The sequence below is a fragment of the Panthera pardus genome, unplaced genomic scaffold, assembly GCF_024362965.1.
Source record: "Panthera pardus isolate Hobbes unplaced genomic scaffold, ASM2436296v1 HiC_scaffold_2, whole genome shotgun sequence".
NCBI lineage: Eukaryota > Metazoa > Chordata > Mammalia > Carnivora > Felidae > Panthera > Panthera pardus.
Window position 1 is genome coordinate 21,613,634 of NW_026526765.1, and position 26,417 is coordinate 21,640,050.

General features: G+C 33.2%; 1 protein-coding gene across 2 annotated transcripts in view; it reads right to left on the bottom strand.

Moving 5' to 3' along the window:
- CDH9 (cadherin 9) overlaps positions 1–26,068 on the bottom strand; it is a 136,269-nt gene extending 110,201 nt beyond the window's left edge. The window contains exon 1 of one of the 2 annotated variants that reach the window (XM_019450738.2): positions 25,590–26,068. The gene's annotated coding sequence lies outside the window, so the exon portion shown is untranslated. The remainder of the gene's footprint in view (positions 1–25,589) is intronic. The other variant, XM_019450739.2, reaches the window with a different exon arrangement.
- Positions 26,069–26,417: the final 349 nt, after the last annotated feature.

Genomic DNA, 26,417 nt, shown 5'->3' on the forward strand with positions numbered 1-26,417 from the left:
ATATATATAAATATATGTATAAACATTTATATATATATTTATATATATATTTATTTATATATATATATTTTTTTTAAATTTGTTTTAATGTTTGTTTATTCTTGCGACAGAGTGTGAACAGGGGAGGGGCAGAGAGAGAGGGAGACACAGAATCTGAAGCAGGCTCCAGGCTCTGAGCTGTCAGCACAGGGCCCGACACGGGGCTCGAACCCCCAAACTGTGAGATCATGACAGAACTGAAGTCAGACGCTTAACCGACTGAGCCACCCAGGCACCCCGTGACCATTTATATTTAAGCATTTCTCTAATAATCTATTTTTAAACATATATATTTACTTCTAAAATGTGTGTGGTTTTTAAATATATATTTTTATGTTTAAAACACTTATACATTTTTTTTTCTTTTTCCTCAGCCTATATGAATAAAAACACCAGCAAAATTCCATTTATTTTCTTGAAATGCACTGTGAAATGAACTCTGTCAGATCGATAGTAAGGATCTTGGCACCAATGCCAATTTAAATGTTACTATAGCAATCGCCATGGTTATGTTTTCAATTAGTGATACACAGTCACAGCATAACATGGATCTAGTGTATCATTTGGTAACTTCAAAATGGATCTACAGATTATTTGATTTTACCAGTCAAATAAGAGCCAAACAGGAAAGAAAGAAAGAAAGAAAGAAAGAAAGAAAGAAAGAAAGAAAGAAAGAAAGAAAGAAAGAAAGAAAGAAAGGTGAAACAAGCAACAACCATGGTCTATTCCTAGGTTTCAAATTTCAAATATTCTCTAACTAAAGTTTAAAAGTATTTTAAATCCATTAGCATGTTTACGTTTGCAAATCAGCTATATAAGCACAACACAGTTACAAAAAATTTTACTTAATGAGTCATTGTCAAGATACTTTCATTAAAAAATCCAGGGTTTATATCATCTGGAAAATCTATCTGAAAATAAAGTTACATATAATAAATAGTTACTATTAAATCTCATGGAGGGAAGGAAAATAGAGATGATAATAATATTACACTCATTCATTATGGATCTATCCAGCATTTATTAAGTACATGTCATGGACCAGACACTCCTCACAGCTTTGGTAATCATTCATTCTGTTTTGAGACAGCCCATGTCTTTCTCTTCCTAGTCCACTGGAATTTTTCCACCTCCATCTTTAAGTTTCCTGGGGCTATTTAGCCAGTGAAATTTGGGTGGGTGTGATGTGTGCTCTATCTGGGAAGAACGTTTATGAACTGCTGCGGGATCTTTTCTCCTCTGCCATACCAAGTATGGCAAGATTTCCCAGCCTAGGACCCCAAATAAAGACAACAGGAGCTTACCCCCACCCCTGCAAGCCAACCTGTGATGGATATATAATGGGAGAGAAAAAGAAAATTTTTGTTTGAAACTTCTTGCACACCCTAGGCCTTTATAACTGATGCATATATCTTAAATCACAGAAATTGCTGAAATCACACTCTCAAAAATCTATTTGATGAAGGCGCTATTGTTCAGATTTTATACATGAAAAATATGAAAGTTCACAATGTTTAAATAAATTGCCCAAGGTAAACATCTATTAGGTGGTGAGGGAGAAAATAAAAATCACGTCTGAGAGCTGACAGCTGGTACCTGGCCTGCTGACTAAGAGCTATGCTATAGTTTCCCCTGCTGAACACCAATTGAACAGAATATCATCATCAGATGAACTCACTCAATAGCTGTGAATGGATAAGGCAAAAGCAGAGACACTAGGTAGCCCCAAAATGACCAAATATCTTTCTTTCTTGGTTACTTTTTCAAAGACAATCTCAAACTGTTTTTCCAGCTTTCTATATAGAAGATAATATACATCTATAAAATTGCCCTGATTTCCTGATATGACCTAATCAAGTGCTGATCTCTGCTTTCATAAGCACTTCCCAAATATCCTAGCATATTCCCAAATTCTGTAATAAGCCTATCCTAACTCTCTCTGACCAAATTACTTCCAACTTCCCCATGATGGGAAGTGTGCCTCGTTGCAGGAAGTTAATACACCTAAGTTTGACACAACTGTATTATTCGTGATTTTTTGGACATTGGACTTTTCCAATGGTAATTGAGACTTATACTAGGGGAGTCTGGCTCTAGTATCCATAACACACCACTGTGCTGTAATCTGAATAAAACAGTATGAATATTGATAATTAATAAAGTAATTAACATAGGTTATTTCCTTTCTTTTACTGAACTACTCAAGGGATTTGAATTAAAACAATATGTCAAGGAACATTGTAGTGAAATCAGCACTGATAGGATTTATTGGTGTGTGTCTGTGTGTGTGTGAATTTATAAGGAAATTTTGTTAAGGAATAGGCTTACTTCCCACCTGCCTGCCCGAACCTCACATGCAGAGGCTTGCATCAATTATACTCCCATCTTATGAGCCATAATTATTGTTTGTTCATACAAGGATCTCTTATTTCATTGATTTATTTTTATTTTTATTCCCATATTCTACTCTCAGCTACCCCAGTTTTCCTGAGAGTTTCCAATAAATAAGAACCTGTGAATCAAAAGTATCTTGCATTAAAAATTAATTACCCTTATCATGTACCCAGGGGTTTGTGTAGAATTATGATCTGATTTGATGGAGGAATAATGGATCAAGAGTTCAAATGACTCAATGTGCTTATTTTATGCCTATAAGATGGGATGTAATGGAATACCTAACTGTAGGTACTATTTCAACAATTTGAACATGTTATCTTTCACTTTACACATATTACACACATTGCACATAATTGAATCTATTTTTTTAGGGACTGTAAAGTTACAAATGCTTAAAATTTAGTTAGAAATCCTGCACAAAGAGGTTAATAAAGGACTGAAATATCTCTATAACCCACTGCATTCCCAAGGGAGACTATTATTCTCACCTTAATCATACTCTTACTACTAATCTTCATTAGGACATCTTTTCTTTGCTATAAAAGGAAAACTAAGAAGCAAAAATGCATCCAAGTTAATCTAAAATTAGGCCTAGCTGAAGTTCCTTACACCTCTTGCTATGGATCCTTCTCTGTAGGAAACTCATTTAAATCTGTCACATGAGAAGACCAGTTTATTTTTATTTTTTTCATCATATATTTGCCAAAGGAACATATGTTTGCTGCTTAAATAACATCATTAAGCATCAGAGATATGAAGTATATTCATCAAAGCCAAAATCAGATTCTCAAATATGGCCTCTTAGGAAGGAGCCTGTTACTAAATATAAATTCTAGAATGTATGCTTTGGTTACTTGGACATTAATAGTGAGTCACAGAATTATTTAATTATTGTTTTTATTGCATAATACTGTGACCATATACTCTGCCACATACTTGACACAGCTTATCTTTTCTAATAGGATTCTGTTTACTAAGCCTCTAAGAGTCACCTTTGTCAACAACACTGTGACTCAGGATATTCAGTATGTCATAATTTCCTGATAGATAATAACTCAGCGAACAATCATTTTTAATTCATGATTTTGTCATCCTAATCTAATGAGACCATCATCATCATCATGATTTTCATCAACATCATCAGAACTAATGTAGGTAAATAGGCAGAGGAAATGTATAAAGACAGATACAACATCTACTGACATTTTATATAATTTTTATTAGTCAGCTAATCTATCCTTTAACAGTTCTACATTTTACAGATTTTGAGCAATTTATTTTTCCCTTAATTGCATCCATCCTCAGAAATGGATATTGTAGCATCTCAATAAATCTCTGACAGACAGTACCAGCATATGAGTACCTACTATTAGTAAATTTATCTTGTTTTTTTCCCCAGAACTTTGATGCACTGTCAAGTGTGGGTTTGGGCCATACCTTCACAAGTCAATTCTGCAACACGGTGCTGGAATCAATAGACCGTACAAGGTTGAGGAGAGGGATAAAGTTGAGAGAGACTGTCATTTGATGAAAAAATACATCACTCGTCACAAAATGCCTCAATGTGAACACAATTATAAGATTTATATATAAAAATTTCAACTACTGTGAATTTTACAGTTGGCCACTGATTCAGAAGGAAGGCTCATTTGGCCAATATACTTAAAAACTTATATGCTATTCATCTTATAAGAATGCTTAAAGTTTAGTAATATGTGAACTTTGAATTTTTCAATGGCTGGATTTAAAAATCTGAGAATTTGGTTACATCCATTTTGGGATGAAATTTAGCATGATGGGCCACATAATTTTTGCTTAAGTAGTAGTTTTAAATTCAAGAGTAGCTTAAATCCAATGTGGAAATTGTCCAGCAAGTGAAATTCTGTTTTCTTTCACCAACTATTAAAAGTGCTTTGAAGAATCAAAAATTTAAGATATGATAACTCTTTATTTATGGAATTTTGGTGAGATTGAGAGAAAGATTAAGGAAGCAGATTGAAAGTTTCAAAGAACACCTTATTTCTCAATCCATAGAGAGGAAACACATATTGTTATTCACTTAAAATAACCTGATAGTCTTTCTAAAGAGTTGTATTCAGATCACTTGGAGTTCCAAGTGCCAGACTGTTATCAACTTTTATCATTCTTTTCCTTTCTTGTCTTATCTTTTCCAACACGACAAGCTTCAAGTTTAATAAATATACGAACCTATCACCCCAAAACTTTTCATATCTTCTATTTCTCCTCAATCTGGCTTTTCTCTGGTATCTGACATATATACCTAAAAATACTTTTCTTAAAATACTTTTTGTACATTGTATCTCCTTTATCATCATAAACACATACTTTTCAAGTATATTTCATTGAGCCTTACAAATGAACATATTGGGAAAACTATTATGGGTTGCTTATACAAATAAAGAAATTTGGGCTCAGAAGAATCAAATTACCTCCCTAGCATTAGAGTTAGGATATGACAGTGTTGGAATAGGAAACCAGATGATCTCATTTCAGAGCACATGATAGTAAACTCTGATCTACATTGTTAAAGGAGCCTCTGGTGCTGCTGCCTACATCAGGTGCAATCCCTCTGCTCATTTTTTCAGAGATCCATTCTTGAACCCACGCTACCCTTTCAGCTTCAGGCCCCACTGCTTCCTAACACATATGCTCTTTTCCAAGATGGGCTGTGTGTGTTTGAGAGAGGGATTATATTATCTTTAATTTTCATAATAGCAGCTGGCATTAGTTCTAGTAAGGCTGAGAGACATTAATTCTAATTTTTATCCATGTTTTAAAAAATAAAGTTTAAGACCCATTATCTTTCTCAGAAAATTATTCGGATCAATTTCTATGTTGCAAATGATATGTTTTATAAATAGGGGGCATCCGCCAAATAGAAAGCCATTCAAACTGATATAGGCTTCCATTTATTTAAAGAAGAGCTAAAACTGGGTGTTATATGTAAGTAATGAATTGCTAAATTCTACTCCTAAAACTAAATTACACTATAAGTTAACTAACTAGAATTCAAATAAAAACATAAAAAAAAGAACTAAAGAAATTTACTTTTTACATATTATATATAGAATATTTCTCAGACATATATTGTCTTTCCTTAACCACATATTAAATATATAGAAAATTAAGTATTTTTTATATCTACCTAAAATTAAGAGAGAAAAATAGTACAAAATAGATCTAACCCATGGGTAGTTATTACTGATAAAATATTGACAAAATCAATACCTTTTTTTTAGTTTGGATTCTACTATTAGACGGTATGATTTGTCTTTGTGAAAGCTCTTTCTGTTCTCAGGGAGTCCTTTAAATCATGTAGGTTATAGATTAAGTGATGGAAAAATCCAAATGCTCATATGTCATACAGGGGTATTAATCTTTCTCTTTAATAATGTAAAATTTAGTTTAAAAGTTCGCCATCTCTGAGAGGCGCCTGGGTGGCTCAACTGGTTGGGCGTCCGACTTTGGCCCAGGTCATGATCTCCCGGTTTATGAGTTCAAGCCCTGCATCAGGCTGTGTGCTGACCGCTCAGAGCCTGGAGCCTGCTTCTGATTCTGTGTCTCCCTCTCTCTCTGCCCCTCTCCCACTTGCTCTGTCTCTCTTGCTCTCAAAAATAAAAACATTTAAAACAAAAAAAGTCGGCATCTCTGAGATAATGTTATCATTCAATTATTTTCAATTTTTTTTAATGTTTATTTGAGAGAAAGTGTGCATGCATGTGAGCAGGGAAGGGGCAGAGAAAGAGAACCCCACATAGAATCCCCACTGTCAGCACAGAGCCCTGTGCAAGGACCAGTCTCGCCAACCATGAGATCATGACCTGAGCTGAAATCAAGAGTCTGATACTTAGCCAAATGAGCCACCCAGGCACACATATTTTACATCTTTTAATCCTTTCCCAGAGTCTGAGAAGGACAGAGGATTCTGAACTCCCAAATAACAGTTAGTACCAAGGTAATACATGCTGGAGAAATGTTCTGCAGTCACATGGCATCACATGGAGATGGCCAGTCGTCAAGTCCTGGAAAACCACCTGGACTATGGAATTTAGATTCAGCAGCTATGTGCTACATGTCAGTTTTTCTTTCCAGATGCTTTCCGGTTCCCTAACATTATCTTCACTCCTTTTATCTTTCTTTAAATGGTGTCAAATTATATTATTATTATTAATTACTGTTCTGTGCTAGTATTAGTAGGGCTAAGGGAAGCAAGAAGGAGCCTAGTTAGGGCTAGGCCTTGAGATCAGCAGAGAAACTTGAAGAACATTCCTAAGCAGATGGTAACAGGTGAAATCCAGAACTTTTACAACACTCCTAGAAATTTTAAAGAAATAATTGGTAGGGTGGATTAGGTTTGCTTTTATCATGCAACTAGAATTAGGTATTTGGGTATGAAAGGAAAGAACAGCTTTGAAGATTGGAACAATTAGGTACACACCTGACGTGACAGATGCTGTGATAGATGACAATATAGCTTTGGAGAGGCTCATATTGATATTTTGAGAAATTGACATATGTACTATATATGCGCATAGTTTTGTATGGTCAGCTTGAATAATGAGTAATACTTAAAATACTAACTATTTTAAGTATTTATTATATAAAATTGACCCTTGGGCAGTGTGAGGGTTAAGGGCGACCAACCTCCACCCAGTTGAAAATCCATGTATAAGTTTTGACATCTCAAAAACTTAACTACTAATCACTATTGTTGACCAGAAACCTTACCAGTAACATAAACAGTCGATTAACACATATTTTGTATGTTATATGTATTATATACTGTAATCTTATACTAAAGTAAGCTAGAGAAAAAAATGTTATTAAGAAACTCATAAGAGAAAATACATTTACAGTACAATACGGTGTTTACTGAAAAAATTCCATATATAGTGGACCCATGCAGTTCAAATCTGTGTTCAAGGATTAACTGTCCATATATATATTTATATGTGCACATATATATGTGTGTATGTGTATATACATATGTGTATATACATATGTGTATATGTGTATATACATATGTGTATATACATATGTGTATATAGTTGCATAACACAATATGTTTGCATATGTTTGCAAACTAAGAGTTTGCACAAATTACTTATTTTATATATCTTGATGTGTTACTGTTTATGTCATTAATGAAAGTAGTTGGAATCTTTTAAATAAGAATTCCCCAAATTTATACTATCTGGTGTTCAATACTTTGAAAAGTCTTTCTTGGTTATTATATGTTTTAAGCATAACTAGTACAGTTTATGACACAACTAAGCTCAAATATTTTATTTGGAGAAATAGTACTGAAAATCCTTGTAAAAGTAAGTAAACAATAATTGATTTTAAATCATATCTATTAAAACACCGTGTCAAAATACATCTTTAAAATTAAGTGTACATAACATTCAACCAGAAAAAAAAAACCAGAAGTATATTTGACTTATTTTCAATAGAAAACTGATTTAAATGATTAATTTTATGCAGTCAAATAATGGAATACATGTTACCTCAAATATAAAATGACAGTAGGAAAGAGGACAGACGAGGGCATTTTCTCATATTTTTTGTATTGCAGTCTGGGCCATCCAAAAGGGGGAGCTAAAGTATTGTGCTGAATAGCTTGATTTTATGACTATGAGATTTTGAATCCAATTCACATATGAGTTGCACACTGTGTCTGCATATCAATTTAGTCTGATGTTGGCTTATTAACATTGACTTATTATGTACTATACTTAGCTTATGGTCCTAAGATTGTACATTCCCCTAGAAGAAAATTATTTTTTCAACCATAATATAATTACAAAAGTAAATTACAGAAGATGGGATGTACACGAAGCAAGATCTCTTAATAGAGAGTATAGAAAGTGGAGGAATCACATAAGCCTCAGGTAACTTGAATCACATGATTTACCTCTACATTTATATAAATAGGACTAATAATACTGACATTGTTTCCATGTACATGAAAACACTTAAAAGTAATATAAAATATGATGCATCTATAAAACTTATGCCAGGAATATATAATATTTTACATAACCTCAGCAATACCATTGGCAACAAGATCCTGTATGCTAATTGTAAGTGTGGTTTATCTAACACAGCTGCTATCAATTTTCCCCATAGACTAGGGCAAGATAACATTATAAATAAAGGTTCAGGGCCAAAGAGAAACAGAATCTGTACTTCCTTATTACAAAATGTTATTTTACAATGATATTAATTTAATTAATGAATAGATTAATCTCCTTCTTCAGAACATCAGAAAGAAATCTAACTCCAGTAGGAAATTAAAAGGAGAGGAGATAATTTACCTATAAATAATTAATTTTCATGTAAATAGATTGTGAAGGCAAAATGTTTAATTGACTATCAGATATTGGTATTGTTATGTTTTCTCAAGACAATACGTTGAAACAGAGGGTGTTGCTCTTTTGTGATTTGGGAGAAGTTATCTTACACATTCATGCTTTTCTTATTACTCTCATAACACTATAGATAAAACATGGCTAAAGATAGTAATTTCTTGTCAGTTTTACTGAGGGGTCTAAAACCTAAAGTCACCAACAGATTATTTGTTGACATAAATCAATGATATGGTATCCAAGGACAGATTTATTAAAATACTCCAATATATAATGTCTCGAAGAAATAACTGACCTTTAATTTCTTTTTCAAAAAATCTGGTCTTTTACAAATTGAATGTTTTTTAGGGATTCATTTGACATTAGAATTGTTTGTTCTTCAAATGAATCCAATTTTGTCTTTAGAACTGGCAAACTGACATACTTTCTTTTTTTCCCAAAGACTGAACAGTTGTATTAACAAATTGTTCCATATTGTGCAATCTTTGCTATAATATAGAAATAATTTGTATATGTAAATAATGCAAAAATAGCACAGTTTTATAACTGTAAATATATACATAAGTTCAATCAAATGAGCAGATTACACTATTTGAATTATCTGAACACAAAAATGGTTTGAAATATGTGACTGAAACTTTAATTTCTTTTAGGCAGCTGATAATTTGAATTCATTATTATAGTTGTGAACAGACAGAATGTTTGAAAGAGACTGGTGCTATAGACATGACCAAGGGATACATTTCTGAATATTTGTGGACAATGATGAAATTACATATCATATTCTTTTTATACATGGAAATGCTGGTATCAGTGGAGGACATTTAGGCAATATGGAGAAGGTCAATTGAACAGATGCAATTAGACCTAACACAGAGGAATCCACATCTCAGAAAATGTCTTCAGGGCACCTGTGTGGCTCAGTTGGTTAAGCATCTGGCTCTTGATTTCCACTCAGGTCATGATCTCACAGTTCGTGGGTTCCAGCCCAGCATTGGGCTCTATCCTGACAGCACGGAGCCTGCTTGGGATTCTCTCCCTCTCTCTCCCTTGTCTGCCCTTCCCCTGCTTGTGTGCATGCTCTCTGTCTCTCTCTGTCTCTCTGTCTCTCTGTCTCTCTCTCTCTCTCTCAAAATTAATAAATAAGCTTTAAAAAGAAAGAAAGAAAATGTCTTCAAGAGGGCCAGTCATGAGAACATGTTATCCAGGCCTTTGGATACTACCAAGCATTTCCATTATTTCTATTGTTTGCTCTCCCCCCACCCCCCACCCCAAGATAGAAGCTGGTTTGAGAAACAATTGAAAGTTTAATATGATTATTTTAAGCAAAGATCCATTGACTTTGGAACTAATAATGCCCTTAGATGTTTCCTAGTAGATAATTTTTAGAGTGAAGAAATTAAATCCCAGTTTGATAAATGAATACACATCCCTTATTCTCTGGTCTTTTTATTTCCCATTCATTGCTCTCTTTACCACACCAGCTTGGAGTAGAATCCCACCATGTAAAATTTGGTAAATAATTAATCAACTATACTTTAGTTCTTTTAGCATATCATTTGGCATAAATCTCTTTTTCTTTCTCTACATACAGAGTTTGGTTGGTTCATCTATCCGTTCAGCAAGGTTTGTAGAGACAACCAGGCCCAACCACAGTGGTGAATCAAACTGTGGTTATTTTTCACCTTTAGCTACACATGCTCACCAGCATGCCACATTTTACATGTAAAAGGTTATGAATCAAAAACAACTTTGTAAAAATATAAGGATTTACATTGATAAAATAATCTTAATCACATAATCTATTCCTGGAGCCCTGGATTCTACTCTTGGTTTTTCTCCTCTAGGATCACTTTGAACAAACATCTCAGGGTCTTGCTTGTTATCCTTAATCTGTAAAATCAGTCAAACAAAATGCCAGGTTTCTTCTTGTTATAATAATCCTTAATTATATTGAATCATGCTTTTTCCATTTAAAATCTCCCTTCCAAGAGAGAGATCACATTTTATAGAATATACGTTTTTTTTTTTAATTTAAAGTAGCATGTAATATCATTAGAAACCATTATGATAACTTGGCTCTATTTTTATTTATAATGAAAATTGAAGAAATATTTTCCAAGAATCATATTTTTCAAAAATTTTCAAACATATTTTTCATACTCCTATAGTTGGGAGGGTTTTTGTTTGTTTAATTTTTTTAAATGTTTATTTATTTTTGAGAGAGAGAGAGAGACAGAGCATGAGCGGGGGAGGGGCAGAGAGAGAGGGAGACACAGAATCCGAAGCAGGCTCCCGGCTCTGAGCTGTCAGCACAGAGCCCAACGCGGGGCTCGAACTCACAGACTGAGAGATCATGACCTGAGCCGCGGTGGGATGCTGAACCGACTGAGCCACCCAGGCGCCCCTGTTTGTTTTGTTTTTAGTGGTCCTTGTCTTTTACAAGTGTGATTGCTTAAATAATTTTTAACAACGTTTCTTTAACTTTTCCAATCTGTTCTTATTGTTACTGGTACTCTCTGCATTCATGATTGATCATATGGTACTTTTAAAAGCCAGTGTATATTTCCTTGGAGAAAATATGTTGTCTAATCAAGTAAAGTCTTAGCATGGTCCAAAAGCATCTTTTCGTCAACTATTGGGGGTATAATTATTTTTTTATTTTTTAACTTCTTTTTGCAGTCTAGACAAGGAGAGTCCTACAAACATGTACAGAATATTGTAACTACTTTTCCCAAATACAGTGGTAAAATTCTCTAAAAACAGTACTAGGAACTGAGAGTTTGAGTATATTGTGAATATAATATTACTACTACTACTAATAGTAGTAAGCAAAATTAATATATACTAAGTGGCTACTATGATAAGCACTTTGATGTATGCATGATCGTAATCATTGTCAACAATACTAATGAATACAATTATCATTTTCACAGGAGGAAACTGAAATTTAGGAAGATGAAATAAATTAATGAGACCACACTGTAGGCAAGAGGTGGAGCTGGTGTTTCTGGTTCAAGAATCTGACATCTTAACCATTACAGTTAATCTTTAAGTAAATACCTGTCCCTACTCTGTAGAGATTTGTTCCTGCTCTGTAGCTCAAGGGAAGGGCAGGCAGATTTTGGCTAGAAAAGGGAGAAGCAGGGAATTAGTACATACAGAATTAGTCTCAGACAAAAACTTATAAATACCATACCTTCCAATGTGGTATATGAACCAGTTTTATTATTAAGCAATGTAAAAATTACCAAACATAATTCATCCAAAACAAAATTCACCCAAAACACCTTTACTTTTGTATTTCCCCATTGAAAACAACCAATAAACTTTTTGATATGATCTTAAAACTCCAAATTGCCACATTTCCATTTTTATTTACAACTATTAAATACATTTTAGCCAAGTAAACACTATTAAGTAGGGTGATAAGCATATCATCTACATGTTATTTGGGGAGCAGCATGTTGTCATTATAATTGTCTACTTTGTACAAATGGTGTAGAACTCTCAATATCCATTGAGTACTATGTCCACAGGTCCTTTTAAAGAGGGGTGTCCAACAAGTCTTTGTGAGGATAAAGGTCACTTTTCAGTAAATACATTGTTTACCCAAGACCCAAGAGAATATGACTGGGGTCATCTAATTTAGATAAGGTTAGGGAAATATTGAATGCCAACCAAAAGATTATCTAGAGTTCTGGTACAAAGAAATAAGAGTTCTTTTAATATAATTATCTCCAAAAATTTAACTAGAGATCCTTGAACAGAGGAGATCCGTAAAAAAGAAAGAGAAACCAGGAAAGTGTCAGAAAATAAAGGTAGGCATGACCGAACAAAGTGACGAAAACAGAACTTGCAGAAAATATACCCTTAAAAGTAGAGAATTTCAGTCACATGATTAAATTCTTTTGGAAACTGTATTAGAAGTATGAAAATCATATCCAAGGTAAAATCACATAGATAGAAAGGAATCCACATTTCAAGGCATTTGAGAAAATTCTAGGACAGATTCTGCTCTTTCTAGTGCCTTCAAAAAGATAGAACCTCCCTCAACATTTAGGATAAAGGAGAATCAATCCTATTATGGATTTCCTTTTGGGGGTTGTTGTGGTAGGGAAGACTTGTAAGACTAACAGTCCTATTATTATAGCTAATAATATAGAAATATACAGAGCTATACACAGGCATATTAGTTTTTGTCACAATGAGATATTCTTCCTTGCCTCAGCTTGAGTCTTCTACTTATAAAAGGAGAAACTAGACAACTTAATAATTTGAACACTCATAGTTAATATTTAAATACTATACAGCAGCTGAAATTCCCACTACTGTAATGAATAGTAACATTTAATGACAGTTTAACTTTGTATACCTGAAAAATAAATATATTATATTGGAAGTACTTATTTGATGAAGCAAAAGAAAAGTAAGAATGCAGGTTATTATTAATATAGCATTACTATGAAAACTGGAAAATGTTCAGCTCATGTTCTTATTACTAAATTTATAAGTATCTAAATAGGCATAATATGACAATGTAGTGTTTATATATTACAATTAACTGTAATTAGGAGTAGATTATAAAATGAGCAAAATTTGTTAACATTGCAGGCTTTTGAGTCTGCCATTTCTTCCACCTAAAATGATGTTTCTCATAGTATTTCCTTCTCTCCATTCAGAATCAATTCAAATATTACCTTCTCAATAAAACTTCCCTCATGCAACCTGTTCTATCTACCCCTTCGGTAACTCTCCGCCACACTGCCTATTTTCTTAGCATTTATCAATACCATATTTATCTTTGTTTATTATTTGTATCACTCCTCTAGAGAATACCTTCTTGTGATTAGAATCTCTTCTATCATGTTTACTGCTATAACCTCAGCACCCAGAAAAATGCAACATGCATAGTAAACGTTGAATAAATATTTGGCATCCATACCTGATTATAGAACAAATTTATGAAGTAATATAACTTAAAATGGTTTCTGTGTTTCATAAGTAACATTAACTCCATTTTATGCATATTATGGATAAACTATCAAATTGTTAATATTGACCACAAATACAACTTTCAAATTAATTAATTTTTTTATGTTTATTTATTTTGAGAGGGAGAGAGAGTGCATGAGCAGGGTATGGACAGACAGAGAGAGAGAGAGACAGGAAGAGGAAGAGAGAGAATCCCAAGCAGGCTCCTGCTGTCAATACAGAGCCTGACAGAGTGCGAGGTAGAGCCCAATGCAGGGCCTGACACGGGGTCCAACATGGGGCCTGACTCGAGGCCTGATGCAGGGCTTGATCCCATAACTCTGGGATCATGATCTGTGCTGAAATCAACCAGTCAGATGCTTAACTAACTGAGCCATGAAGGCCCCCCCACTTCCATGGTAATTTTAATCAATGTTATTCACAAGCAATCATTACCACTAATTTTGTTTGAACTTTTTTTTTTTCCCAAACTGCAGTAAAATTCTTATACAAATAAACCACCTTGATAAGCTCTATTCATTTTAAGGTCAAGAATGTCATTCACTTTATACTCACTAATATAAATCAATGAATAAAAGGGAGAAACCATAAAATGCTAGAAAAGGAAAATTAAATACCTGGCATTAAAATATGTGATGAAAAAAAAATATGTGATAATATGAGATACTATGAAATTTTATTACCATTGAAAATTTATCCAATGTTACTTATATTTAAAAGGCTTTTATAACTCATTCTTGTCTCCAAGATCCAAGTGTAATATACTTATTCCAATTCAAGCAATAAAACTTATACTATTTATTTATGATAGCAAATATTCTAAATTAATTTTAATATAATAAATTTACAACACAAAATATTTCATTGTATGTTGGGTCAACTTAAGGAACCATATGATATATATATATATATATATATATATATATATATATATATATATATATAAATATGTATATTCGTAATGCTTCTAGATTTATCTTACCTAATTTCAAGAACAAAGAAATTAATCGAATTAAGTTAGGTCCCTTGTGCTTTTCTATATGGAGTACCAATAGTTTTTACCTGAATATAATGAGCCTGAGCAATAATATTCTTAATAATATAATAGTAATAACAGAAGTTATTCCAAGGACAATCATGTTTCCTCATAATACATTATAATATAGATACTGCTAATATCTTAACACATTAAGCTCCTAGAACTCCGAAGTATTAAAGACTTTCTCCAACTCATGTACTTTGGACGTCTGACCCCAGGACTCTTTCTAAGTTTTTTATTTATTGCATATTATATGTAAGACAATTTGGACCCAGAAGTGAAGATAACCTACCAACAAAACAGAACAAGTAAATGGAGCTGGGAAGAAACTAAGTCTGTTGACATTGCCAGCATACTGCATTTTTACTCTTATTCCAATAAAGTAGTATTATTAAATATTGATATTTTAATTCTATGGATTCAAGTTAAGCAGCCCATATTTTATTTTGGGGTGATATGAAAATTCCATGAATATCATGAAAGCTTTGGCCTTTTTCCAGGGAACTCACACTAAATCATAAATACAATATTTCTGTAAAGATTTCAGAATAGTTTTGATCATTTGAAGCCTAAACTTTGAGCTCCTTAAGGCTGTGGCCATATTTCTAAGAGTACCAATTTAGCTCAAAAACTTAAAACATAAAATAAACCAACTGCTGAAGACTTGGATTCAAAGCTGAGGAGTATTGATTTACTTCTAGATGTAACGGGATTATGGGCTGAGCGTAACAGGAGACAGGGTTACTTGACCAAATTCTTAATTGACAAAATTATGCTTTGTGGAATGTATCAGTTGTTAAAGAAATTGTAAGTGAGGTGAGCAATTAAAAGGTTATTATAATAGCACAACAAAGAGATATTAAGATTCTTACAGGAGAAGCACCCCAATGACTAGACAGGAAGAGACCAATGTAAGATGTGACAAGGGTTATATCTGTCAGAATTTGGAAACATCTTATAAGAAATAATTATCAAGTATAAAGAATTCTTTTTCTGTGTATGTCATATGGAAGCAGTGAGAAGGGATAAAAACATGGTCTTAGCTTAATTTGAAAAGTAGCTTTTAAAAGGGAGTTTTTAGTCCCAGTTATTGTGTGCCCCATATTTCACATTAGGATTTTTTTATTTCAATTTTAGAGACAGCATCAAGCAAAAGTTCACCTCACACAGGGTAGCTAGAATGGTAAGGCAGTCTGTAAAATGTTACTTATATTAAAAGTGAAATAATGAGGGATATTTATATTGATGACTAAGTATAAGATCGACGCAGTTTTCTTTGAATGAATTTAATGCTATCAGATAGCAGTGGAGTAATGATTCCAAACTATATGGGCAAGGCTAAGACGAAATAAAAAGCGTAGTTACAAGCAGATAAATTTTGTCGCATATGGAAAGAAGAGACTCTCTAACAACTGAAGTTGTTTGGAAACAACAACCGTGAGAAGTTCTCCCTAGCACATGTTTTACCACAGCACAGAGCGTAGGGACCGAGAGCAGGCACTCAATAATGAGTAAGTTCACAAATAAGAAACTGAAATAATCATCCGGTGGATGAATAAATTAATTATTGCCGAGAATCTGAAGGTCTTTTTCCTGATGGTGAATTTAAAAGAAAAGAACAAAGGGTACATACAGGATTCTGAATAGGCTGTACACATGTGGATACTACATTAATGTACTAATGTTATGAGAAGCATTGCTTCTGCCTATACCTGCAAACTGTAAGACAGATGACATTTCTACTACGTGGACATGGGACAAAGACCAGCTTCTTAATGTGAAAAGTTTGTATGCATCGATTTTGGGTCTCCTGACGCCAACCAGTCAATATCAAAACAGTTTTCCAATTTGTCTCCACATACAACATACCTTATGAAACTTCAGAATGTAAGGATAGCCTTAGGTTTTCGAGCCCCAATTTTTCTTACCAATTCTCCAAAATCCTTATGGAGGACTGCATTCCTGGACTTATGGTCCAGGACTTATGGTACTCTTTTCAGTACCAGTAAGTCTCCTGTTCTACTCTTCTCTTCCTAATGAATTGTGACCTTGGTAATACTTAATCCTTTTAAGACCCATTGGCAGTCAGTTAGAAAGTGAAAGTAGGGGAAAGGTGGAATGGAGAAGTGTTTCTAAAATCGCCCATGAATATATGGACCAATATTTATTAGCTCCACATCTAAGGAATTTCTCATGTTGGCAAAACTACTTTTGTGTTACAGTTTGCTGAATCATCTCCCCACAATGCAAGCCAAGTTAAGGAAGACAGGCCCTGGTAGTTAAATAGTCTGTCTTTGAAGTGGAGGTGTGGTGGGGGTGGGGAATAATGAGAAGGGGATAGAAGCAAAGCAGTAAAACTTGGAAACGGAAGTAGCAGCAAAGCTAAAGTTGCAATAAAGGTAAGATAGCACGTGTTCATGAAAAACAGCAAGAGAAAGAAATCATCACAGTTCATTGCATGGAACAGACCAATCAGCTTTCTATTAATCATTATAAATTTGTACTCAATTTGATAGAAGGCAGTGGATAAGGCACAGTTTAAGTGAAGTCTGTGTTAGCCACCAAATGATTTAAAATTAAAGCATAAGAGAAAGGATAAAAGATGGATGTAATATCTTTTCCTACATATTATAAATATATTTTAAAGAGAAAACATAAAACGTGTCACCAAACATATTAGAAATAGTAACGTATTAGTGTATCATATATGCATATGTATAGTTATTAGTATATCAGGTGATACATTTTATTAGTATATATGTTGTTTAAAACTTTTTAATCACATCCTAAATACTAAAACCCCTTCTGTAAACTTAACATATGCTTACTTTCCTATATACTAAATTAGTGGAAAATATTCTTGTAGTAGATTGATTAATTAATGCTTTAAAATATTTTTTTCATAATGGAGATAATTGAAGAGCAGTTTCCATACAAGTTCTAGGTTAGAGAAGCGAAATTCCAAGAATAAGAAACAATAAAAACATCATTACATCTAGAAAACTTATCTAAAACTGAATTTTTAATAAAATATATATCACTGATAGCTTATAAGAAATCTCTTATTGGTAGAAAGCCATTGTATTGTATTGTATTGAATACATATAGAATTTTATAATTTAAAGTTACTTATTTATTAAAATCTGCTTCCAAATCCATATTTTATAGAACAAAATATTGTTTATAAATAGTTAGGGATATGTTTGTCCAAACCCATAATCTGGATCAAATTTTCATTCCAGGTAGAATTTCCTCATATTCTTTTCCTGTGGGCTGTTTACTTACATTTTCTTATAATTTTAGAAGAGTACAATTTATAAATATATTGAATGAAATGAATGCAAGTCATATACAAATGACAGTTTTATTCTGAAATAACATTTTGTTCCTCCCTGAATATATTTACTCAATGTCAACATAAGACTTCCATGACCACAATTTACTCTTGGGTATAATGGAGGAGAATCTCCATGCTCATGTTTATTTTATTTATTTTATTTATTTCATTTAATTTTTTTAAAAATGTTTATTTATTTGAGAGAGAGAGAGAGAGAGAGAGAGAGAGAGAGAGAGAGAGAGAGAGAAAGCATGAGCTGGGAAGGGGCAGAAAGAGAGGGAGACACAGAATCCGCAGCAGGCTCCAGGCTCTGAGCTGTCAGCACAGAGCCCGACGTGGGGCTCAAACCCATGAAGTGTCAGATCGTGACCTGAGCTGAAGTCGCAGGTTTAACCAGCTGAGGTACCCAGCACCCTTCCATGCTCATGTTTAAATAAAGGGTTGCAGTGATACCAAAGGCAGTGCTTCATTTGTTTAGCAGCAAGCCTAAAAACAGCATAGGTCTGGGAAGATGTCAGACATCCGCGATGGCCTCATTAGAAAATTCAAATTGTGTGACTCTTCTCCTGAGCATGGCATGAAACCCCACCTCTTCCTAGACTCCTTTCTATCATGTGGTCTCCATCAGTTTCAATATTCATCTTTGGGTATAAGTAATTATATCAAGTAGCTTCCTGATATATACTTATTTTTTAAATAATATCAGAACAATTGTCTTATTTGTCTAAAATCACAAAAAAATTCCAAAGTTGGACATTTCTTATTTTAAGTAGCATTCCATATTCAGCCATTGAAAATGATATTTTACATGGGTTTCAAGTCCAAAGTAGTGAAGTTGAGACACATCATACATATCTTCATATCTATGTCGGTATAGAGAGATAAACATATAGATACAGTGCTGATAAAAACTCTTCATTTTAATGCGTAAAATAACATGGCAATATTAAAAAGGATGTTTATTATTGATATTCACTGTATTTTAATAGAACTACCTATTTTAAAGTGACCAAAGTTAATTTTATCATAAAGAAAAATATATTTATTGCAGGTATGACAATAACATTCTTCGTTGTTAATGATTGTATCAGAGGTCTCAATTCTTTTTTTTTTTAATTTTTTTTTTTAACGTTTATTTATTTTTGAGACAGAGAGGGACAGAGCATGAACGGGGGAGGGGCAGAGAGAGGGAGACACAGAATCGGAAACAGGCTCCAGGCTCTGAGCTGTCAGCACAGAGCCCGACGCGGGGCTCGAACTCACGGACCGCGAGATCATGACCTGAGCTGAAGTCGGCCGCTTAACCGACTGAGCCACCCAGGCGCCCCCAGAGGTCTCAATTCTAAGCTAAGCATAAAAATCGGACAAATATGATTTGCATACATAATCATACATATTATTGTAATAGTACATCAATTGTTTCATCTTTCGAAGAGTAAGTACTGTCAGAAATACAAATCTAAACTTTATGTTAAATATAACAGAATTAAATCTACCTATAAAATATCACATCATCTAGATAAACTGGCAAGATCTGGGGGAGAAGGAAAAATATTATCTTTCTTTTAATAGTTAATCTAATTCCTGCTCAGTACATGCACACATAGTTGATTTATAATGTACTAATAGGTTATAACATTAATCTAGAAGGAGTGGTAATAATACAAATATTTATCCTTGTTGTATTAAGTATTGTGTTTATCCTATTAGATATAAGGAAATGATATTTAATCTTAGTATTACATTTTTAATACAAAACAATTTTTCAGTTAAGCAAATAATTTACCCAGTAATATAAGTATAAAATGCCTTGATCTAATCCTCAGCTAGGGAAAATGACCAAGTAAATAACTTTAAAATTCCACCATGTAACTGTGCTTTCTTTGTATTATACATAGCAAATGAAAAATAATGAGGATTTTATTTTCTGATAGTAATAATAATCTAATTTTTACCAATATGATTTGAGATAGCATTATAATTCCTACTTTACATGATACTTTACCTCCCATGGTAGGAATGGGTAAAGAGATTATATTTTTATGAGGTTTTCAAGAGTTGCGGACATTCAGTGGAGAAAAATTATTTTGGTTAGGATTTTAAAAAGTGAAAGTCTAATTCCCCCTATTCAAAAACTTATCCAGATCAGCCATAACACATGGACTATGAGTTTATTTTTTCCAAAATTAAAAAAATATATAGTATTGCTATGTCATTATTTATTCATAATATAACATCTATAATCACCTGACAAAAGAGCTTTTTAGTGTATAATGAATGTTATACCATTTTAACAATTTAGAACTACAGTTGATGTATACATCGATATAATTGTGTTTTCCATATATTTTTTGAGTCTACACACACATAAACATACATACACACAGAGATACCTACAGATACAAGTATACAGAATTATGAATGGGAACACAGATATAGATGCAGGTATGCATATTTAAGACAGAAAGGTACAGATATATAGGTTACTTTGTAATTTGACCTGTGAGTTTTCTCGGATGTTTCATCTGTGATTTAATTACCACTACAGTGAAAAAGATTTGAATTTCTTGAATTTATGGTATATTCTTTGCATTTTAAAGCATTGATAACACATAGAAGTGAATATTTAAAAAATATTTCCGGCAATTACATTAAATTATTGCAGTAACCTACTTTAGTGGAAAAAAAATAGATGGTGAGAAAGTTACTTGACTATCTGGGGGAAAACTCCCCTTGAAAACTTTCAGGTTCGATGTCCCAGTTTTAGAAAAGCAGAATATTTCACATGTCTTTTGTCACAGGAAGTGGTTATTGGTGTTTATTTGTTAGACTACATATTGTTACACGTGTTGTATCTCCCTTGTTATACTGGTTTCCTGTGAATATTATTTCTAGATTACTATGACTTTCCTGAAATTGGGTTTCAGTAAAATGGGGAAAAAGTTCTTTATGCATTGGATACTTAATTAATAATAAAGTATAGTAAGCTTAGCATATTCTAATATAAATTCTGTCAGGTATATCTATTTCTTAAATACATTTAGGAACACATTCAACTTTAAACTCAAAAATCAAATAAAAACTATTAGCCACTGCTATTTCCATTAGAAGATGAATAAGTGTTGAGAGTAAAAAATTTAATGAAGTCATCCATGCTCTTCACAACTATAAAGCTAATCTCAAAAAGTGATATGAAAGGCAAGCTTTTTAGTTCATACTTATGAAATAATCATACACTCTGGTGTTTCATTGATTAATTAGAAAGACCAGGACTTATCTTGCTCTTGAAGAGAAAAATAATACAAGAGCACTCATTTCTCCTGCAATTGATTTATAATTTGGCAAAGTAATGCAAAAGCACAGAAAAGGAAAAAAAGAAAATAAAAATTCTGTCACTTTCAGAAAATATTTAGGTGTTCTCCTTTTCCCCACCTTTCCTCTTGAAAATAAATCTCTTTCCCTCTTTGTGTGTGTGTGTGTGTGTGTGTGTGTGTGTGTGTGTGTGTGTGTCTCCCTCTCTGTCTCTGTCTCTCTCTCTCTGTGTGTCTCTCTCTCCCAGTCTCTTTCTCTCCTACACACTCATGCATGCACACACACCTCACAGCAACAAAAACAATACCTTATGAGGTTACCATTTTCCCTTCCTAAGCAGTAAGATCCATTATCATGACTTTTATGTTTGGGGAGATGTTTCTTGGTAGTGCTAATATAAAATGTCTTGCTTAGGCTCCAGAGATCATGCTTTTATTCAGGCACTTTGCATTCTTAATGTGGCTGTAAGACCATCTCTTACTAGTGCTAAATTTAGGGATAAGAGCATTAACATATTAGGACTGCTATGGAAATGTATAAAAGTGCTATAAAGACACTCACCTCACTGTGCATTTCCTACCATATTTTAATGATAAAGATAATGGTGGTTCCAGGCAGAGGATTTGAAGTGACTCATAAGAGAAAAAAAAACTTTTTCAGAATGTTTAAAGCAATCCAGGAGATACTGTTGTCAACTAAACATTGTGTGTATGTGTGTGTGTATACCAAATGATTTTCATGAGTCAACATTATTTATTTTCACATAATGTTGCCAATTTTAATATACAATTTGACAACATTGGATACATAATCTTATCTTTTTAAACCTCCATTTTCTCATGTAATATCAGAGTTGAAGGTGGTTAAAATCCCTTTTCTAAAGTTCTAGTTTTATTTAAACACCTAAATAGGATAATATCATGGGTATTAAGAGACTTTGGGGGGATATATTTTAAGACACAACTCATTTTTTAAAACAAATATGCAAGATACAATGAACAAAATTATGTTACCTTAGGAAAGATGTTCTACAATGAAAAATTATTACAAATTAGCATCAGGTAAAGACAAAGCTAGTTAAAACCAGTGCGGTTTTGGTTCTATTTCACATGCTGTCGTCTTTCTTGAGAAAACTTAATTTTAATTAAGTAGATAATTTAAGCAGTAAAATACCAAAGAACTTAACTAGACTTTTGTCTAGTTTTGACAATAGAACAAACTTACTCTACAGTTAATATTACTATTGATTTGATACTTATAATATGGTAATATAAATTATATTTATAACTTTATAAATATAATATCAAAAGTATTGATATCAAAGTCATAAGTATAAATATATACTTTAAATATATAAATATTTAAAATATCACATTGGACGTTTTGTAAGTTATCACACTGTTTTTTCGAATGTTAGATTTATTTATACTTTAGATTTAAATTTTCATTTGAGAGAACAAAATTAGTCTTAAAGAACATAGCAATCTAATGATCCATTACATTGAAACATGTGTATTAATGCTAAGTAATTATTCATTTAGACTGTTCACTTTCACAGAGAACAAATTACAGCCAATGTTTACTCATGACATATTCACATGTATTCTTTATATTAACTTTCATCTAAATTTATACTTTCCTGCATACAATATATTGCCATATTACTCATATATTTTATGTTAAACAATTTGAAGCATTGTCCAAAGCATTCTGATTAACTCCACCTATACATTGTGCAAATATTATAGAAAAGGCGTATGTACTTCAAATCACTATGTCTAAAGAGAGGTAAGCCAGTGGAAAAAATTTCTCCGGTTATTGTTTTTTAAATCCCAGTTGGTGAATGCACCATAGAAGGGACACTTCAGAGACTAAACTTGTATATACAGGGGTTGTAGGAAAATACCAAATGAAATCTCTTCATGGAAGGTGACATTCAGAAGAGCTTCTGATCCAACATGAAATGTATCAAGTCAAACAACACAACATTTAAAAAGATCATTTCAAAGCCAACTTTGATATTGTGATCTTGCTACACATAGGCAATGGTACAATACATTTTTACTTCAAATATGCAATGAATACAACATTGGTGAGTAATTATGCAAGACCATTTCAAAATTATCTTAAAAGCTATCAGCTAATGTAATAAAGGGAAAGGCATATTTTTTCATCCCAGAAAATAATGTTATCTTAGATGACTTGTCTTGTTAGTCTTACCAAATCTATCTGACTTAAAGTTAGAGAATTACTTTCAAATTGATACTACTATCTGCTTCCCCTGAAGCATTTTTCTACTCATTATTCTCAGAATTAGATTTGCTCGTACCATGCACTTTACCTTACATTTTCTCATTTTTCAAAACAAGCGACTACAAAGTTGACAGTATTTCAACATCTCAGGATACATCTATTAAGGGCATATAGTTATTTCGTACTCTTTCTTTGTGAAAACTTCGGTTGAATTCCTGTGTTTGATGCCAAGACCACAAATGCATGCTGCTCCTGTTATGTCTAAGTTCTTTGCTACTATGTGCTGAAACAACGTCCTATTTCATTTTCTTTATCTTTTAAAAGATCTACTGTTCAAACTTGGATTAGCCAGATTCATGGTTACACAAATGTGTTCTACACGTGACATAGCATCGCCTAGGCAATGAAGCAGGCAATGAAAATAGGATTTATTCTCCACTGAATGCAGTAGATTTTAAACACATTTCTTTTCCAGTTAAGAGCACTGAATGATCAAATTCTTTTTTAGTCAGCTATGGCTGAAGATGGGTAACTCTTCTTATTCCATAGATAAAGAGCCAAATGAAGATTTCTTCCTGCCACGCAAAAGTTACCACTTTTTCCTGTCATGAAATCATTAATTTTTTGTGCTACATAGATTTGGAAAACCTTGTGGAAAAATATCTTTATTATTAGTAATCTCATAGGTCTATAACATAAAATATTAAATGACAACAGGTCTTCAGAAAAGACCTCCAATTTCTCCTCAGATCTATAGTCCACTACATTCTCATCAAAAGTTGATCATACAAATAAATGTGAACTTAGCTACTTACTACAGGTGATCACCTTTCTTTTAGTGCACCTTTGGTTTTCAAATTAGATTCTGAGAACACACACTGTTACCAGTATCTAAGTGTCAATACTATAGAATGCTGACAACCTTGTAGTTGAAATTCATCACGCTTTTTTTGAAATTAATGTGCTTAAGAATTTAATTGATATGAATGGTTATGTTGAGTATGCAAAGAAAAATAAAACAATGCTTGATCAAATCATTGCATTTTCCATATCATTTCAAAAAAACATGCCAATTTTGCCTTTGATGCTCTCCCTTCTGTGATTTTCATCCAGTCTTTACTCTATTAAGATACATTTGCCTGTGATAATGGAGAGCAATTATAGCCAACAGAGGTGCACATTCAGAATGTTGACTTGAGTGAGAGCCATAAATATGTGGAGAAATCTTCTTTGCGAGGTATAGTGATCACCTTAATCCTGACAGCCTATGTCTGTCCATCTCTACATGTGTTATTTGTACTGTTTATATATTATTTTATTTTAATATTAAAACTAAAGAAATTATTTATTCAATGATGAATAAAGATGCCTTTATTTTTGACAGTTCTGACTCACATTTTGGAACCAAAAGTTATGAGAAAGCCAGGAGACCATTTCAAATTAATATAATAATAGCATACATAAACACATTAATGTGAGTAATTCAACACCCCTCCAAATCAACAAACGCAATGTGAAGTTTAGTTTTATTTTTATAATAATGCTCCATGTGCAAATTTTAGCACGATGAAAAGAGCTTAGATAGGTATCTGTTTTGTAAAAGTAAAATATGAAGCAAGCATTGCTAGTTTTTTTCACTGAGCATCTTAATATCTTATTCAAATACTACAAAATAAATTCTTACCTGCTTCCCAACAAATGTTGAGGGAAGGAGAGAGAGAGAGTGCAAAATAAAGCAACTAGGAGAAAAGCAGTATTTGTACTACTTTAGTATAAGAAAGCAAAAACTGAATAGATTGTATAGTCAGGTAAAGTAAATAGCATTTACCTTGGTTAGTAGCGGAACTGAGTTTAGCCCTGCTCGGCACTGACAATTCCGGTGTTGCTTCTGTCTCGTTCCTACTCTTCTCTTTTTATAGTATCTTCACAGCTGAAGCTTCATGCATCTCAGTGTGCCTCCCTCTCCGAGCATCACTTTTAACTCAGACAGGCAGGAAGCTGAAGCCAAAGAAACTCTCTGTCTGATTGGTTTCCATTCAGCGTTTCTGATTAATAAGAGACGTCCCTCACGTAGGAAGATATTGCCGCTGATGGCGCTGCAGGGCTCAAGGGTTGGGGCTGGGGGAGGAAGACCTGTTCAGGCACAGCGATTTGCAAGCGAATGAAGTCGGAGGGTTCAGAGAGGAGGGCTTTGTCAAAGACCCCCACCGGAGAAAATAACCCAGTGTTTTTAGTCTCGGTTAATCAGCCCTGCTTAATCTGTTTGCAATTGGGAGAGAGGTCACAGCGTGTCTGTAACCTGTAAATCATCTATGGAAAACATGTATCCCATGGAGAATGCTTCTGCTCAAAAGAAATTTTGGCTACAGTCCCTGCAGAATTCACGACTACCTATTTCAGTTCAGTACCACAATTTCAAGTTTACGAAAATGAAGAGAAAGAATCCAGATCGCATTTATCATTGATCATGAATTGTTATCTGTCACTGAGTTTATAAACTAAAATAACCTTTCAAAAACAGCGATTTAAAAACATCTAATAACTGACGTCCTAATGTGTTCTTTTTAAGCAAGGGAATGATTTCAAATACAATTTCAAATTTCTGCAACCCTGCTTTTTATTTGATAATGCAATTGGGGGGGGGGGGGGGGTTCAC